The sequence below is a fragment of the Cavia porcellus genome, unplaced genomic scaffold (genome assembly GCF_034190915.1).
Source record: "Cavia porcellus strain 051 isolate PalLab524CR breed Dunkin Hartley unplaced genomic scaffold, mCavPor4.1 scaffold_33, whole genome shotgun sequence".
NCBI classification, from domain to species: Eukaryota; Metazoa; Chordata; class Mammalia; order Rodentia; family Caviidae; genus Cavia; species Cavia porcellus.
The window spans coordinates 7333648-7352515 of record NW_026947516.1 but is presented as its reverse complement, the minus strand read 5'-3'; positions in this window follow the sequence as shown (position 1 = coordinate 7352515).

Here is an 18868-nt window from a genome sequence, read left to right as displayed (position 1 = left end):
TTCTGACTGGTGATGGCAGCAGGTGTGGCACCCTGGTCTCCTGCCCACAGGAAAGGCCGATGTCTGTATCCCAGCTTTTACTCATCTGCCTGCTCAGGGCCACGTCCCCTCTCAGGTTCCCAGTTCTGCCTGCGAGTCTGGCCAGGGCAGCTCAGGGTGCTGTATGAAGAAGCATGTCTTGTCCAGTGGCCCTGGCCTCTCCCTCCTAGGACACAAAAGATGTACAAAGCCAGGGCCACACTGGCTTGCAGGTCTGTGGCATTCAGGTTGAGTCAGGACCCGGAGCACTAGCTGTACCAGCCAGAAGCATAAGTCCTTAACTTGCCTCCTGGTCTCTTCTTGCCACTCACGACTCACAAGCAAAGCCTTGGCATGGTCCCAGCCGAGCCCAGGTTCCCCTGCTGCCACACCTGGCTGGGCACTGTCCAGGTGAGAAGTCCTCACTATCTGTTCCTAACCCTCCCTTGGTGCTGGCCATTCAGGAGGTGCTATGCTCACAGTACCCACTTATGAAAACTTGGTTATGGGGGCAGGGAATGGGAAGGCAGAGGACCTACTTTCCTGGGGAAATGTCAGGACAGTTTAGAGAACTGTCATCCTGAGGGGGACTGAGATGCCCACAGCCTTGGGTGGTACCCTGTGGCCCTTTCTTGGGGCCTGCCACCTGAGCTCATTCATGTAGTCTGCAGTTTTGGATCCTGACAGGTCACTAGGCAATGACTTATATAAAGCAGAATACGAACCCACCAAAATTTTAATTTTCCCCTGAATTAAAATTCATTCCAAGTTTCTAATGGCTGAGCACAGAGGCTGCACTAGGGCATATTTATAGACTGGGGAATCTTTTGGGTCATCAAGGTATGTGGAGACCTTACTACTGATAAGAATCACAGAGGAAGTCTGTGGGGAGGCAGGTATCAACCTCAGAAACACAGAAATGGCACGTGACTGCCATGCAATGACACTCATGAGCCGGGTGACCGGGGTGCTAGGCACACAGAAGACTGCAGAGCGGGGACCCAACAGCCCTTGCAAGACCAAATCAAGCAGTCATCAGAAATGAAAAGCTCAATATGATTTCCTCAAAACAATACAGGGACACCCAGACCCTTGCATGGTGCATAATTAAGAAAATGCCAATCTAGACATTGGAATGCTGCCCTGATGGGGGACCACGGATATGGGATGTGGGGCCAAGGAGGATGACCAATCATCCAACAACTTCCCTCTGATATTTGAAGTCAGGCGGAAGCTATGGTAGCAACAAAACACAAAACACAGATTCCCAGTAAGTACTAAGCAGAGGACAAGGCAGTAAGAATGGAAGAGGAAGAGAAGGGTAATGGTCCACATTTTCAGCAGACACCACAAGCTCCAAACAGGCTGGCAGCACTTTTCCTGCAGCCAGCTACATCCTTTGTGCTGTACCTGACATAACAAAAGGACACACACAGTCCTTGACTGTTTTATCTTTAAAATTCAGCTTTGCCATTTAGCCTTTAAAACTCAGCTTGCACACAAGGTGTCCTGTTTGGGTTTAGGAGTTTTAGACTGAAATGCAGGATCGATGAGCATGGAATTAAGTGTGTCTGTAATACATGCTTCAAATTAGAGGCCAGCTCTTAGAGAAAAGTATGCAAGGATGGCCCCAGCATGGCCCAGCAGCAGTGGGACAGTTTCCCAAGGGCCCTACAGAGCCAGCAGGAAAAATCAATCTACTGGGGGAAACTCATTGCTTGTACACATTCCTGGTAAATGTTGGACCTTATTATTGTACCTGTAGAGCTCGCTCCTATGGTTAAAGGAGCCAAATTAATAGTTCCCATCTTGGTCAGCTGTCAGGCTGTGCTAATGTTATTGTTACTGTTAATGGTACTACTTCAGCCATGATATCACATATACTGTAATCAGTTTTTCTCTCTTGTATGACCAACACTGTGATTACCTGAGATAACAACCATCACCACAGTCCAGTATGAAAGGCAGATTGTAGAGCCAAATAGATAGCAATCTCCCATCCTTAATATATTGGGAAGGTAGGTTCTTGGGACAGACCTCAAGACTAAGAATCACCTGCACCTATAAGACATTGCTGAGCAATACTAGTGATAAGGCTACCTACCATGATAAACCTATAAGTACCAACATAGAAAACAGAACGAAAAATAGAAAACAGAAAATGACAAGACACAAATGCAAAATGCAACCCCAGGCCTCCAGCCCACGCAGGACACAGAGTACAGTGAGATGGAAGAAATGGGAAGCTACACGCAGGAGTTTTCAGAAATGAGAGCAGAAATAAAAAAAACAAAAACAAAAACAAAACAAATGATGGTGGCTACAGGAAATATAATCTCATGTTAAAAAAAGAAAATGATGATCAAGATGAAAGGTAAGCCCAACAAATCTACAGCACACGCACATTACACAAATAGGGTAGCTTAGGAAATGATACAAACGGTCTGCAACCTCAGAAGGCACACGGTTCTGTCGGTACTTTGTGTTTAAACCCTGAGATGGCAGACCTCTGGCTTCCAGCACTGAGACAGGAAGCCCTAGTTTCAATCACTAGGTATGCAGCAACTTTTTAAAAATTTTTTTTAATTTAAAAGGAAAAAAAAAGAAAAAACAACACAAGTTAAAAGAGTGTAAGGGTACAAGTAACACAGAATTACAAAAAAAAAACAGTAAGAAATCACTGGTTAATAGATTACATATTGTCATCTTAGAAACAGCTGTTCAAGTTACAGGAATAAAGCATACAAAGTGGACATTCAAACAGTGAGACTGCAAACAGCTGTGTTCATTGTAATATGGTCATCTGTCACATGTAAACACACTTGCAGTTGTTTCCTTTAGAGCACTTTTCTTCCTCTCTTTTTTACAACAAAATTTACACATTTTGGGTTTTATTACTCTCATAGTTCTTATTACTTTTTTGGTCAAATATGACAAAACAGCTGTCAGTGACAACCAAGGATAGACACAGTACATGATGTAAAAACAGAATACAAGGTTATCAACAATGGTTACCATAATGCCTCTTGTTTCCTCAAAAAGAATTGTCTATATCAAAGTTGAACAAAACAATACAGAACAAGACCAATAAAACCTAAACATTGGAAACATTACAGGACTTCAAAAGAAGATAATAGTCAAACCAGAATGGGCATCATAGTGAATTTGCCTATACCTTCAAACTTAATAGTATCAAACAAGGGAACAGAATCTAATCAGTCAAAACAAGATAGTGGGAATAATACAGGGCTTCAAATCAAGGTAATAGGAAATCAAAAAAGTTACTATAATATATCCTGCTAATTTATTTTTATTTTCCCCTTAATTAAAAAATTCATAAAAAAATAAATTTTTTAATGAATAAGGGGGAGATTGAGATAAAAGAGGATATAACAACATAACAATACAAGTCAAAGCTTGACAATTTCAGCAACATAACGCTTCACCACCAAATAACCCGACTTAATAGTAGTTACCATAGTGTCTTTTTCCTTGAAATATTTGAATATAACTTGGTATACTATAGTTTCAAACCTATCAAGACAGTGTGAAACCATTCAAGTGGATGAAAGTATTACAAGGTATTTAGAACTAGCTAACAGAAAACAAACAATGGTTTCTATATCATCTCTTTGTCTATAAAAATTTTTGTTTATACTATCACATACAATAAAATCCAGTAAGATACAACATGAGAAAACCAATGGAGACAGAAGACGAACAGTTGGGTGGGGCTTCAAAACAAAATGATAGTAAATCAGCACTAGCTATTATGATGTCTTGTTTTCTTCAAAATAGCTGTTCATTTCATCACAGGCAATAATATCAAGCAGCCCAGAATAAAGCCATTCCAATTAATGCGTGAAAACTTTATAAGGCTTCAAGGCCACATAATGGGGAATTCATGATTACCACATACTTTTATATATTTGAATCATTTCTTACACTAGGGAAACTATTAGGTATTCACACATGTGAGTTTGATTTATCTCACTTATGAGTATGGTCTCAAGCTGCGCCCATTTATTGATAAATATCTCAATGTAAACCTTTTTTATAGCCAAGTAATACTCCATTTTACAGAAATACCACTACTTTTTTATCCATTCCTCAGTTGATTGACACTTGGGTTGTTTCCAAGTTCTAGCAATTGAAAATTGTGCTGCTATAAACACAGGTGCACATATATCACTGTGGTATGATGCTTTCAGTTCTTCTGGGAATATGCCTAGAAGTGGAATTGCTGGAACAAATGGGACTTCTAATCCCAGCTTTTTGAGAAATCTCCAGACTGACCTCTACAATGGTTTGCCAGTCTACACTCCCACCAACAATGTAGGAGAGTTCCTTTTTCCCCACAGCCTCTCCAGCATTTGTTGTTGGTTTTCTTGATCCTGGCCATTCTTTCAGGAGTGAGATAGAACTTCAGTGTGGTTTTAATTTGCATTTCTCTAATGACTAACGATGATGAACATTTTTTCATGTATTTATTTGCCATTTGTATTCCTTCATCTGAGAAGTGTGTATTCATCTCAGATGCCCATTTTTGGATTGGATCTTTGAATTTTGGGGGTCTGAGTCTTTTTTTTTAATTCTTTATGTTTTAGACAAAAGTCCCTTGTCTGAGGGGGAGTTCACTAAGGTTTTTTCCCAGTTTGTGGGTTTTCTTTTCACTATGCTGGAGATTTTTTTTTGACATGCAGGAACTTTTTTAATAAGAGCTGGTCCCAGTTCTTGATTCTGGGAAGTATTTCCCGTGCGGTTTGAGTCCTGTTCATGAATTCTCTACCTACCCCTATGACTTCAAAGTTTCTACCCAATTTTCTTCCAATAGATTTAATGTTTCTGTTTTAATATTCAGATCTTTGATCCATTTAGATTTTAATTTAATACATGTTGATAGGCATCGGTCTAGTTTTATTTTTGGCAAATGGAGAGCCAGTTTTTCCAACACCATTTATTAAAGAGACTGTCATTCTTCCAGTGAATCTGTTTGACTCCTTTATCAAAGACAAGGTGATTGAGTGTGTTTGTAGTTGTGGTTGTATCTTCTAATCTGTTCCATTGATCTTCGGCTCTGTTTTGATTCCAGTACCATGTTGATTTTACTACTGTTGCTTTGTAGTATAACTTCAAGTCAGGGATTGTGATGCCTCCTTCCTTGTCTTTGTTGCTTAGAACTGTCTTTGCTATTCTAGGTCTCTTCTCACTCCAGATGAATTTTAGGAGTGATTTGTCTAGATCTATGAGGTATGTTGATGGTATTTTTTTAATCAGAATTGCATTGAATCTGTATAACAGTTTTGGGAGAATGGCCATTTTCACAATGTTTATTCTTCCTCTCCATGAATGAGCAAGGGATGTCTTTCCATTTTCTGAGATCATCTTCAATTTCTTTTTTCAGTGTATTATAGTTTTTCCTGTATAGGTCGTTCACTTCTTTTGTGAGAGTACTTCCTAAATATTTCATTTTTTTGGTGGCTAGTGTGAAGAGTGTGGCTTCTATTCTTTATCTCTCTGTGATTTTGTTGTCAGTGTATAGGAATGCTATTGATTTTTGAGTATTGATTTTGTATCCAGCTACATTACTGAATTTATTTACTGTATCTAAGAGTCTTTCAATGGAGTTTAGGGGGTCTTCTATGTAGATTATCATGTCATCTGCAAACAATGATAATTTAACTTCTTCTTTTCCTAACTTTACCCCTTTTATTTCTCTCTCTTGTCTAATTGCTCTGGCTAGTACTTCTAGTACTATATTAAATAGGAGTGGTGATAAAGGACATCCTTATCTTGTGCCTGATTTTAAACTAAAGGCTTTCAATTTTTGGCCATTTAGTATGATACTGGCTGTTGGTTTTTCATAGATGGCCTTTCTTATATTGACGTAAAGAACATCTATTCCAATTTTCTGTAATGTTCTTATCATGAATAAATGTTGGAAATTATTGAAAGCTTTTTATGCATCTATAGAAATGATCATGTGATTACTTTTGGCTTTATTGATATGGTGGATTACATTTATTGATTTACATATGTTGAACCATTCCTGCATGCCTGGGATGAATCCCACTTGGTCATGGTGTATAATCTTCTTGATGATTTGCTGCATCCTATTTGCCAATATTTTATTGAGGATTTTTGCTTCTGTGTTCATTAGGGAGATTGGTCTATAGTTCTCTTTTATAGTTGAGTGTTTCTTAGGTTTGGTACTAGAGTAATATTTGCTTCCAGGAATGACTTAGGAAGGATTGCTTCCCTTTCAATTTCATTGAATAGTTTGAAGAGTGTCGGCATTAGGTCTTCTTTGTATTTCTTGTAGAATTCTGCAGTGAATCCATCTGGGCCTGGGCTCTTCTTTGTAGGTAAGGACTTAATTACATTTTCAATTTCATTAACAGAGATTGGGTTATTCAGCAGTTTTACATCCTCTTGATCTAGCTTTGGTACTTCATATGTTTCTAGGAATCTGACTATTTCTTCTGTGCTATCAAACCTTTGAGAGTAGAGGTTTTCGAAATAGGTGTTGATGATCTTCTGTATTTCTGTAGAATCTGTAGTGATTCCACCTTTTTCAATTCTTATTGCATGAATTTGAGCTTTTCCTTCCTTTTTTAAATAAGGTTGGCTAGGGGCTTATTGATTTTATTTATTCTTTCAAAAAACCAACTCTTTGATTCGTTGATTCTTTGGAGTGTTTTCTTAGTCTCTACTGCATTAATTTCTGCTCTGATTTTTATAATTTCTTCTCTTCTTTTGCCTTTGAGATTGACTTTCTCTTCTTCTTCTAGCTGTGTGAGGTGTAGCAGCAGGTTATTTATTTGTATTCGTTCTGTTTTCCTGATGTGGGAAATCAGTGCGATAAATTTTCCTCTGAGGACAGGTTTGATTGAATCCCACAGATTCTGGTAAGTTGTATCTGTATTTTCATTTTCTTGTAGATATTCTTTAATTTCTTCTTTAATTTACCCTGTGACCCACTGATTACTCAAGAGTGTGTTATTTAGTTTCCATGTGTTTGTGGGATTTTTGCAGTATCTTTTATCATTAATTTCTAATTTCAAATCGCTATGATTTGATAACATTCAAGGGATAATTTCAACTCTTTTGCATTTTTAAAAATACGTTCTGTGATCTAATATGTGGTCTATTTTAGAGAATGATTCATGTATTGCTGAGAAGAATGTGTATTTTCATGTTGTTGGAAGGAACACTCTGTATATGTCTATCAAGTCCATTTGTTCACAGGTGTGATTCAGTTCTGTTATGTCTTTGCTGATTTTCTGTCCGGTTGATCTGTCCCTTGGTGTCAATGTTGTGTTAAGGTCTTCTGTTACAATTTTGTTACTGATAATTTGATTTTTCATTTCTGTTAATACTTGCTTTATATAACTGGGTTCTCTGGAATTTGGTGCATATATATTTAAGATAGGTATCTCTTCCTCTTGAAGTTTTCCCCTAATGAGTATGTAGTGACCTTCTTTGTCTTTTCTGATCATTGTTGGCTTAAAGTTCACAATGTGTGCAAACAGAATGGCTACTCCTGCTTTTTATTATTATTATTATTATTATTATTATTATTATTATTATTTTGAATTCCTGTTGTGTGAAGTATTGTTTTCCATTCTTTGACTTTCAGTCTGTGAATATCTTTCTGGGTTAGATGAGTTCCCTGTAAACAGCATATGGTTGGATTTTGCTTCTTGATCCATTCTGCTAGTCTGTTTCTTTTAATTGGTGCACTGAGACAATTTACATTACTGGTTATAACTGTTTTATTTTGGTTTACTCTTGACATGTTGTCTTTGCATTTTTATCTTTCTGTTCCATTTAATTATTTCCTTTGCTTAGTGGTTTTTTCCTTTGTGTATTTAAACTGTCTTTCAATATTTTTTGCAGGGTTGGCTTGGTGATCATGAAGTTCTTCAGCTGTTCTTTGTCATGGAAGTATCTTATTTCACCATCGATTTTGAATGATAGTTTTTCAGGGTACATCAGTCTAGGTTGGAAACCATTTTGCTTTAGGATCTGGAATACTTCACTCCATGCTCCTCTTGACTTTATTGTTTGTGCTGAGAAGTCTGCTGTGATCCTGATAGGTTTTCCTTTATAAGTGATCTGTCTTTTCTCTCTGGCAGCTTTTAATAATCTATTCTTATGCTGGATTTCTGGAATGGTGATTATTATATGTCTGGGTGGTTTTATTTTCGTTATGACTATTTGGATTTCTATATGCTTCACTGAACCTGATGTTGGTTTCTGATCTTATGCTTGGGAAATTTTCAGCTATTACTTCTCTAAATATCCTCTTGACATCCTTTATGTTGTCCCCTTCTTTTTCATTAATCCCTATCAATCTTATGTTGTTTTTCTTTGAGTCATCTTGTAGTTGTTGAATTGTTATTTCCTGATTCCTTGTTATTTTTTAAAAATCTTTCCTTTCCTTTTCACTAGCTGCAATCTTGTCTTCAAGGTCTGAAATTCTATCCCCACTTTCACTGAGGCGGTTTTCACAGCTTTCAGTGGAGTGTTTGATTTTCTGTATATCTCTGTGCATCTGCTTTATGTATCCTGTTTTTTTTCTTATATTTCTCATCTAGGGATTGTATCTTTTTGTTTAGTTCCTCCAATTTTTAAACTGTGTTTTCTTTAAATATGTTCAGCATCTCTTTCATTTCTTTTATCATTTATTCTTTTACCTGGGAGATTATTTCGAGTTTAAATTCCTTTAAAGCTTCCCGGAGTTGCTTATTTCAGTTGCTATTATGTCTGATATTTGAGGTGTATAGCACATATTTTCTTCTATATACATCACTCCTAGGGTTTCTTGAGATGGGCTGGAGGTTTGAGGTTGTAATTTGGTCTTTCATTTTGTCATTTTCCCATATTTCTGTGTTTCAAGTGTTATTTGAAAGCTTCCTCAGAGTAGGTTGGAATTCCACTTCTATGCTCACAGTTTCTGGGACTCTGGCACCCAGTTCCCCCAGGCCACCAGGCCTCTGGATCCCGTGGTGCTAGCCTGCTTACTTAGAACTCCACAGTCCCAAATAAGCTGGGCTCCAGGGACAGAGGGCGCCCACCTGTTTGCTTAGAACTGCAGGTAGAACTGCACAGTTCCCTGAGTGCAGCTGGAAAGAGGAGACAGATGTAGGAGCCTCTGACATGCCTAGTCATTCCACTGCACCCAGATGGTGTGAAGTTCCCAAACAGGCTGGGTTCCAGGGATAGTGGGTGCCCGCCTGCTTGATTAGAACTCCACAGTTCTCTGAGTGCAGCCAGAAAGTGGAGGTGGATGCAGGAGCCTCAGACATGCCTAGCCGATCCAATGCATCCTGATGGTGCGAGGGTCCTGAACAAGCTGGGCTCCGGGGAGAGTGCACGGGGCACTTACCCAAGGACGCTGAGCCCCTGGAACTGGTGATGCTCACCTGCTTGTGTAGAAATCCACAGTCCTCCAGACACACAGGAAGGCAAATGCAGGAGCCCCAGACCCACCTAGCTGTTCCACTGCACCCAGATGGTATGAGGGTCACAAGCAGGCTCTATGCAGCAACTTTTTACAGCACAGGTAAGAGGCTCCCATGTAACACAACACCGAAAGCGCATCTGCAGTTTCTTGAAACATTCGGTCTACAACTGCTATTAAGCAGTAGGAGAGTTGCTGTTGTCCCAGGCTGTTAGTCAGCTTTCTGTCCATGTAACACATACCAGAGGTAAGTCAATATAAAAAGGAGGAAGGTTTATTTAGGCTCAGTTTCAGGTTTAGTCCATGACCAATGATTGGCTTCTCTGCTTTGGAGGAAACACCTCAGAGCTGGAAATCAAGACCTCTGGGACCCAAAGTTCTCATTGAAGATACCCAAAATGACCCAAAGAACTGTTAGTAGACTTCACTTCTTAAAGGTTCCTCCAACCCAAATAGCACCAAGCTAGGAACCAAACCTTGAAGCTATACGTGTATGAGGACCCCCAAGACCCCATGAGTGTTAGCCAATAGAAAAGAAAGCATTTGTTCACATCGGGACCTATGCATAGATATTCATGGTGGCAGCTTCCTCTGGAATAGCTAAAGCCTGAAAAGGGCTCAGAAGTGCTTGGGCAGGAAAGTGGATATTCAAACTGTTGTGTCTTCACACAACGAGCTGCTCCTTAGCAGTGAGACAGAAAGCTGTGGCAGGAACACATGGGACTGGGCTCCTTAGTGCAAGAGAGCAGATGAAAACAAGGCAACAGGCCACCATGGGAACGCCAGAGGCCAAATGAAGTACAAATGGGAGAGGTCCATTTTGTTCATGCTATGGAGGTTCAGGAGCATAGTGCCTTGTGAGATCAGCTCAGATGAGAGGATCACAAAGCCAGGACATCCTATATGTATGTTGAGTGCCTTGGGGGAGGTGATGCATTGCTGCAAGCACCCTATCTCCTGGGAACAAGCCAGTGCCAGCATCTTGAGCCAAACATGAAAGAGCGCATTCCCAGCAACCTTACTCCTTTATGCTCTTTTTAAGGTTCTGTCACCTCAACACTGTGACGCTGCAGGGGGCGGCCAGGCTTGTACCCCTAGGGTTGTCTCTGGGGAGGGGGGTGTCACCTGTGGTGAGAAGCAGGGCACAACCCCAATACAGCCACAGGGTGTCTTAAGGTCCACATTCCATGCCCACACCTTCCCAGATAAAAGCAGGTTCCACCTTGCTTCCTGTATAATTATGGGGGAGGTGGGAGAGAAAGGGGTCATTTAAAGAGAAAAGCCAGTGAGGTACCCTGGCTCCCAGTGGGTGACAGCACACCCTGGACCTGGAGATTGGGGGCTCCTCCGAGAGAAGACACTGTAGGTAAGGGGCTCCTGGCTTGCTTAGTGGCAGGAGGTGTGCCGGGGCTGCCCTGTGGCTTCAACCAAACACTTGTGGGGATCAAGAGTGTCGGATCCAGGTGTGCACAGTCGAGAGGGTCCAAGATGTGTACCTTGGTCTATGCAAGGGAGCATAGTTCAGGAACCTGGCAGGTATGGAATGAAAGGACTGTTTATTCACCTGTAGGAGAAGCTGGCAGGCATAACTAAGAGACAAGAGCTTAGGATGCACTACTGGAGGGTGCCACTGTTGGGGGCATAAGGGTACGCACTCTCTCCGATCCTCTGACAAAGCTTTTTGAATGAAATGCTTTCCTGATCAGATAAGGCTCACCTCATTCTTATGTCTCTCTTCCTTATTGGGCCTCCCTGGAATCTTACACAGCAGAGTGGCAGAAGGTGGAGGAGCCTGCTTATGTGTGTCCTTTAAGGAGGCAGCAGCTATTGCGATAGTGTGCCCGCCTCCTTCTGCATTGCGAGGGGCAGCAGAGAGGCTTCTCCTCATGCAGTCCTGGCAGGCTCCAGGACCAGTCCCGGGCAGCACCTCAAGCCTATGGGGTGTTCCTGCTATGCTCACAGGATGCACTAGGATCTGGAGTCCCTCCCCACTGACATGAAACACTCTAGGAAAAGGTTTGCCTCCCAAGATGGATTCCCTGGAAACTATCACCAGACTCGGACCCTTCCCTTTATATCTTTTAAACTTTCATCAGTCCCTGTTGGTGGCACATAAGGATGACGTCACTGTCATTCATCACGGGGTCATGGTATGCCTAGGTACCTCATCCTCATTCTTTTTACTTCCCAGGTCTTCTCACTACTTCTAGGCCTCCTTCCTGTTTGCAGAAGATCAATCTCCCCAGTTCCTATTATCGAGCTTCTGTTTTTTCTCCTATTTAAATAGACCCTACTGACCCACCCCCCAAAAAAGTTGTAACTTGAAGGTATCACCCCATCAAGATTCGTTACAGACTTTGGGGTGCTGGGGGCATAACTTCATTGTAGAGCACATGATTACTATGTGCAAGACCAGGGTCGATGAGCAGCAGGCCCAAAGTTGGAAGAGGTCTTATCAATTTTAACTTTTGCTTTTTGTTTTGGAAAATACCATCAAGCCAGGTTTGAAAATGCTTTAAAACATAATTCCTTCGGCACATAACTATTTTAGGGGTTTCATTATCCAGCAGCCACATCAAAACAATTTCTGGCATCTTTTGAGTTTTGCTAAGTTACTTACAAAGAATGGCGATGCTATAATTTCCTTCCTTCCTTCATCTTCCTCTTCTTCCTTTACCATCCCCCATCTCTCTTCTTCTCCCTCTCCTTTCCCTCTGGGCCCTAAAGCATTGATTCCCAGCTATGAGTTGATTTTGCCCCTCGAGAGACACCCTATAGAGCACTGTAAATGTGTTTTTAATGAAACTTTTTTTCTATGGGATTTAAAAGAAAAGTGCATGACGTAATGATTGCTAACCTCTATGATGAAGAGGAAAGATGTCATTTCCAAGTCAAGAGCAAAAAGGACAGATGGGAGAAGGATCTTAAGTTACTGCAAGGGGTCTGTGGGGTATTTAAATTAACTGGTACTAATGCAAACTACTCTGCTATAAATGGAGCTGTTTATTGTAATTTGCAGAACCACCGCTAAGCAAGAGTTTCAGAAATACCTAGCAAAAGAACAGCCCAGTGTGAAGGGTCTGGATTTAATCTCCAGTAACACACACCAAAAAAAAGCATTCTGTTAAAACCCTACTGCATCCCCTTTTCTCGCTCTCTCTCTCTCTTTTGCAATTTTTATTTTAAAGAGAATAAAACCAAGCAAAATAAACAGAATAAAGCCAATCAAAACTAAACAGTGTGACACAGAACTTCAAAACAAGGTAATAGGTAACCAACAACAGTTACCATAATGCCTCGTACTGTCTTCAAAACAGCTGCCCAAACCTTCAGACATAGTCAAATCAAACAAAACAGGACAGAACCAATAAAAACAAAACAATGAACACAATAAACAGCTTCAAAACAAGGTAACAGTACATCCAAAATGGCTAGCACAATGTATTTGGTCATCTTTGAAATAGCTGTCCATACCATCAATCGGGCCAAAACAGAATAAAACCAAACCAAACCAAACAATGAAAAAGATATAGGAATTCAAAATATTGAAGGCAATCCCCCATAGCTGTTACACTGCGTATTGTTATCCTCTGAACAGATGATCAGACTACCAGCTTTAGGCCTGCAAAGTCTGCAAAACACTAAACACTACAAGCATGAATTTGTGTTTTACCTCAATAGCTATCATCAAGCCTGTGATTCTCCAGACTGGCCAGTCGCTTAGGGTAGGGGAGAGGACCTTGGCTCTTCTTGTCTCCCAGCCCACACATTTGCGGACTGCTGGGCTGTTGAACAAGAAGCTAGCAAGAAGCCAAGCCCTCTCTGTGAGGTACCACAGTAATCTTTTCTTCATGCAGTAATCTTTTCTTCATTGGGGTTCAGAGCTGGAAGTCCAGGGGGGCAGCAGATAGTTGTTAGCCATTGTTAGAAACAACTCAACAGAGGTGGGGAAGAAATAGCATGCTCAGGCCTCACCATTTCTGCAGAGTAACCTGATAAAGATGAACTCCACTCTTAGCGGATTACCTGGTGAAGAAGGGTTTCTTTCTTTGCATTTTACCCTGTCATGCTATGATGCCTCCAATGTGGGCGATGTGGATCATTTTTGAATTTTAGAAAAGTCTAATCGCAGAACTCCACAGGGATGTGGCCCTGCCCAAAGCCTCTTCTTCAGAGCTACTTTCCAGAGGCCACCACACCTGGCTGGGGGGACCATCCTTTTACTACTACTGATGCAGTCACAACCCCATCTACCAGAGGCCTGTGAGAAGGAACGCAGGGCAGCACATTCAGTGCAGACGTTGCATTTTAAGAAAGGATCGGACTGGGGCTGGGGATTTAGCTCAGTGGCATAAGCACCTGCCTTGCAAGCAGGCGGTCATGAGTTCGATCCCTGGTACTGATAAAAAAAAAAAAAAAAAAAAAGAAAGAAAAAAAATATCTCGGCAAGAAAGGATTGGAAAATGTACATCACTGTGAACCTGGAAAGCATGTGGAGAATGGAAACTGTACTATGCTCCTCTTCTAAGAATGCATCCCAGGCTGCCGCACTGCGTTTTCTGTTGCCAGGGGCGGAGGGATGTCGGAGAGCTCCTGGCAAAGGAGGCAGGTTCCCTTGGGCTGTGCACACACAGTCACTCACTGCCTCCTGCTGGGAGGGAAATGCCAGTAAAGCCTTGTTCCCTATGGATTCAGGCATGTGTTGGCGATGCTTCTCGGTGAGGGCAAACTGACCTCAAACTCAGGGAAGTAAACAATAAAACCAATTCTCTCCCAGTCCAGGAGGCTGAAGCTCCAGGTCCAGGCATGGGCCCGCTCCTTCCTGAGTCCCTCCCCTGGATTTGCAGACATTGACTTTTCCCTGCTATGTGTCTGTGTCCTCCCCTCCTCTCTCCTCTATAAGCGTGCTAGTCCTAGTGGGTCAGGACTTAGTCCCGACCTGACTGCACCTTGATTGCCTCTTTAACAACCCCATCTGCAAAGATAGCCAATGCTGATAGCCCTGGGAGCCTGACCTTTGAAATAGGAATTCCTGACGACCACAGGGCAGCCCACAACTCTGGGCTGTAGACCTTAACCTGCACAGCACCTCTTTCTTAAAAGCACAGGACAGGCGTTGTTTCTTATCACCAAGGGACGGATAAAGGAAATGACAGAAGGAGCAAGGTCCCTCTGCAAACGGCTGTACATTTGCACACTAGGCATTGCTTTGCATGGCTCTGACTTTTAACTAATTGCACCTAAGACTTCTTGAGGGATTCGCAGAGCCTTAAGGGGTGGTTTCCTGCTATGTACATCACTCCACTCAGAAGCAGTCAAGTGGGAGCTGGAAAGATGGGGAGTATGGGGTGAAAACCACAGCTCCCAGCCCCAGGCTTGCACATGAGACACCGCAGCAGGGGCTCAGGAATACCCACTCGCCTTCTCCAGGAGCCCCTGACTTGACTGCATGCTCAGACGGCTGGGGGGGGCAGCCCTTGGGGGATGCCTTGCCCTGGATGGAAGGGCTCAGCAGATGTGTGATCAAGGCAGGTGCTGGTTTGTTTTCAAACCTGTGCCGGCAGTGGGACGGCCTTACACCATGTTTGTGTATGTCAGGAGGATTAAGCTTGTGGGTTATCTGGGGTGCAAACAGACAGTGTGTTTAACAGCTGTCTCTAGGACACGTGCAAGTCTGGAAGTACAAGGAAAGACCGGAAAGCTGTGTGGAGCTCACATGTCCTTGGATTTAGGGGGTACGCTACTTACACAAGCTAAGAAGGGAAAAGATCCAGTCACTAGGACAAGAGCTCGGAGCTTCTCAAGTGGGCGATGCGGCTGCACCTAACAGGAGCACTGTTTGCTTCAACTCCTCACCAGAGAAGCGACCGACCAGCCAAGCATGGTGTTGCATGCCTGTCATTCCAGCATCCTGGCAGGCTGAGGTAGCAGGACTGCAAGCACCAGCCAAGCCTGGGGAACTCAGCGAGTTAGCGAGACTTGTCTCAAAATAATAAACCAAAAAAAAGAGAGGTGGTGTGCTGGCGATGTAGCTCACTGCATAAGCCAGTACCACCGAAAAGACAAACAGAAAAGATGGCCTAATAATGTTCTTTTGTGCTTTTATTTTATGACTTATACTTATGTTATGCTCAGTGTGGGATATGAGGGTAGTAACACTGCAAATGAACTGCTAGATGCCTAACTGAACTATGTGTCCTTGCATTTAAGAATGCATTACCGCACCTATTCAAACAGTTAGAAATCAGCTTGGCTGTTCTTCCGAACCTCACTGAAGAGACTTAGACAGCCACTGACCAGGGTCCGTTGGACAATTCAGGTCACTGTGGGACTTCCTGCAGCCTGGATTCCCATCCCCTCAATGCGCATCCCATGTGTTGAGGGCCTCGTCCCCAGAGTGTGTTGCTATCCGGAGATGACAAGACCTTTTAAGAGGCAGGGACCAGACACAAGTTTCGAGGTCACTGGGACTGTTCCCCGGAGTAGATAAGAGGACCCCCAATCTTTCTGCTTCTTCATTTGCATCGTGGCTGTGGTGTGACTGGCTCTGCGCACCTACACACTCTCACCCTCACGGGCCAACCATGGAAGTACTGGAAATCCCAAAGATGAGAGCCTGTGTAAATAAACTGGTCCTCTTCAGATCTGTGCCACACAGATGGAAAGCTATCTAGGTGCTAAGGAGAAAACAGTACACAAGCTTTACAGGTGTGGCCCAATAGACTAAGGCGGGGATGTTTCCAGTTACAGCCTCTTGAAAATGCCTGCTAACACAGGATAGGTTTGCAAGGAGGATAAGCAAGAAGTAGAAGTTAAAAGGGGAGAGTTCTTGTTTTTTTTAGGAGGGTTACTGAGGATGGAACTCAACTTTGGGTTTGCCAGGCATGCACGCATACTGTTGAGCTAAACCCCAGCCATAAAGGGGAGAGTTTTGAATCTTCAACTTGTGCTTTATATCTTTTTAAAAACCCAAAGTGAACAGAAGTAAACTGAGAACATGAGAAGCCCCACCAGTGGCCTTAGGGCTGGTAATCTGCCACACCAGCTCTCCTGCAGGTCAGAGCTTCTCAGCAGAGTAGACAACACAAAAGAGCCGGAACCCAGGGACCCTGGTAGGAGTGTTGGTGCTGGGGAATGGAATTGTGTTTGTGGAGTGCCAAGCTGGTCCCCAAATGAGATTTCCCATCACAGACACCAGGTGGTCAGGAACAGCCAGGAGAAAAGCCGATGGCAGGTATAGGAAAGTTTTTTGAATAGGGCTGTGTATTTCTTTTTTTTTTTTTAATTTCTTTTTTTATTTAAAGAGAAAAACAAAACTAAATGAAGCAAAACAGTAAAAGGCTAGAATACAGAATTTCAAGAGAAAAAATATACAGTAAGAATTCACCACTTAATAGGTCACATATTGTCATCTTAGAAACAGTTGTCCAGATTACAAAATTAAAGCATACAAAGTGGAGATTAATACAGTGAGATTGCAGTCAGTTCTGTTCAATGATCCAAGAAAAACTCAGCAATATGGTACTCTATCCTACACATTTAAATATACTTGCAGTTATATCCTTTAGATCACTTTTTTTCCTCTCTTTTTTACGCTAACAATCACACATTTTAGTTTCCATTGCTCTCACAGTTTTTATAACTTTTTCTTTGAAGAGAAAAAGAAAAAAGATTTTTAAAAAGCCAAAAAAACAAAAAACAAAACAAGATGGACCAAAGAAAAACCCAATGTGACAAAGCAAAACAGAGTTAGTTAGATCAGGAGGATGGACATAGTATACAATGAAAAAAAAAAAGATTACTAGGTGATCAACAATGGTTACCATTATGCTTCTTGTTATCCTAAAAAAAGTAGCTTATATCAGCTGGTATAAAAGAATTGAACAAAACTGTACAGAAGACCAATAAAACCCACATTGGAGAGCTTACAGGATTCCAAAGAAGATAATAGTCAAACAATAACGGGCATCGTAGAATATCTGGTTGCCTTCCAAATGGTTGCTTATACCCTCAAACTTGATACTATTAAGCAAAACAGAATATAATAAAATCAGTCAGAACAAGATGTAGAGAACAATACAGGGGTTCAAATCAGGTTAATAGGGAAACAAAAAAGTTACTATAATCTATCGCACTATCTTTAATTTAGTTTTCCCTTAGTTAAAAGATACTAAGAAATAAATTAGTTTTTAAAAAAGGAAAGAAAAAGGGGGGGATTGAGTTAAAAAAAAAAGAACAAAGCAATAGAACAACACCGGTCAGAACCGAAAAATTTAAGCATCATTGTGTTTTACCCCCAGATAGCTTGACATTAATAGTAGTTACCATAGTGACTCTTTCCTTGAAATATTTGAGTCTAACTTCGTATACTATAGCATCAAACTTATCAAGACAGTGTGAAACCGTTCAAGAGAATGAAATTATTCCAGGGTATTTAGAACCAGCTAGCAGAAACCGAACATCAATTTCTATATTATCTCTTTGTCTATAAAAAATTTGCTTATACTATTGCATACATTAAGATATAGGCAACTACTTTGAAGGCAATAAGATTCACTAAGATGCCCACTCTGGTTTGACTATTGTCTCCTTTGGAAGTCCTGTAATGTTTACAATGTCTAAGTTTTATTGGTCTTGTTCTCTACTGTTTTGTCCAACTTTATAATATCTAATGAGATAGACAATTCTTTTTAAGGAAACAAGAGACAACGTTGATAACTATTGTTGATAACCTTGTACTCTGTTCTACACCATGTGCTATGTCTATCTTTAGTTTTGACTGACAGCTTTGTTTTGCCATATTTGACTGTATTCTCTCCCCCCCCAAAAAAGTAATAAGAACTAAGGAGTAATAAAATCCAAAAAAAAGATATAATAATATACAACATGTTAGAACCAATGGAAACAAATGAACAACAACTTGATGGGGCGTCAAATCAGGATGATATTAAATCAGGCTAGCTATTACGCTCTTATTTTCTTCAAAATAGTTATTTGTAGTATCACAGACAATAAAATAAAACAACCCGAATTAAAACCATTCCAATTAATAAGTGAAAACATATGGCTTCAAAACAGTGTGACTGAAGGCTGTGGGTATTTCACTTCCTCTTCTGATATCTCCATCTAGGGAAATGTGAGTCCTAACTAGCCAGGCACGGCCCGTGGACATGAGTTGGAGGCCTCCTTTGTTTACACTCTAGCATGGACTCTGATGAATGACATGATCAGATGAAGCCACGGACCCAAGTGATCCATGCATGAACTGGCGAAAACGCATGTGCACGCATAGGAATATAGAGGTGGCTCTGTATGAATATAAATGCCAACTCCCCAGCTTGCCCTTGGCTGTGCTGACAGCTGCAACTCCGGACGTAATGAGAG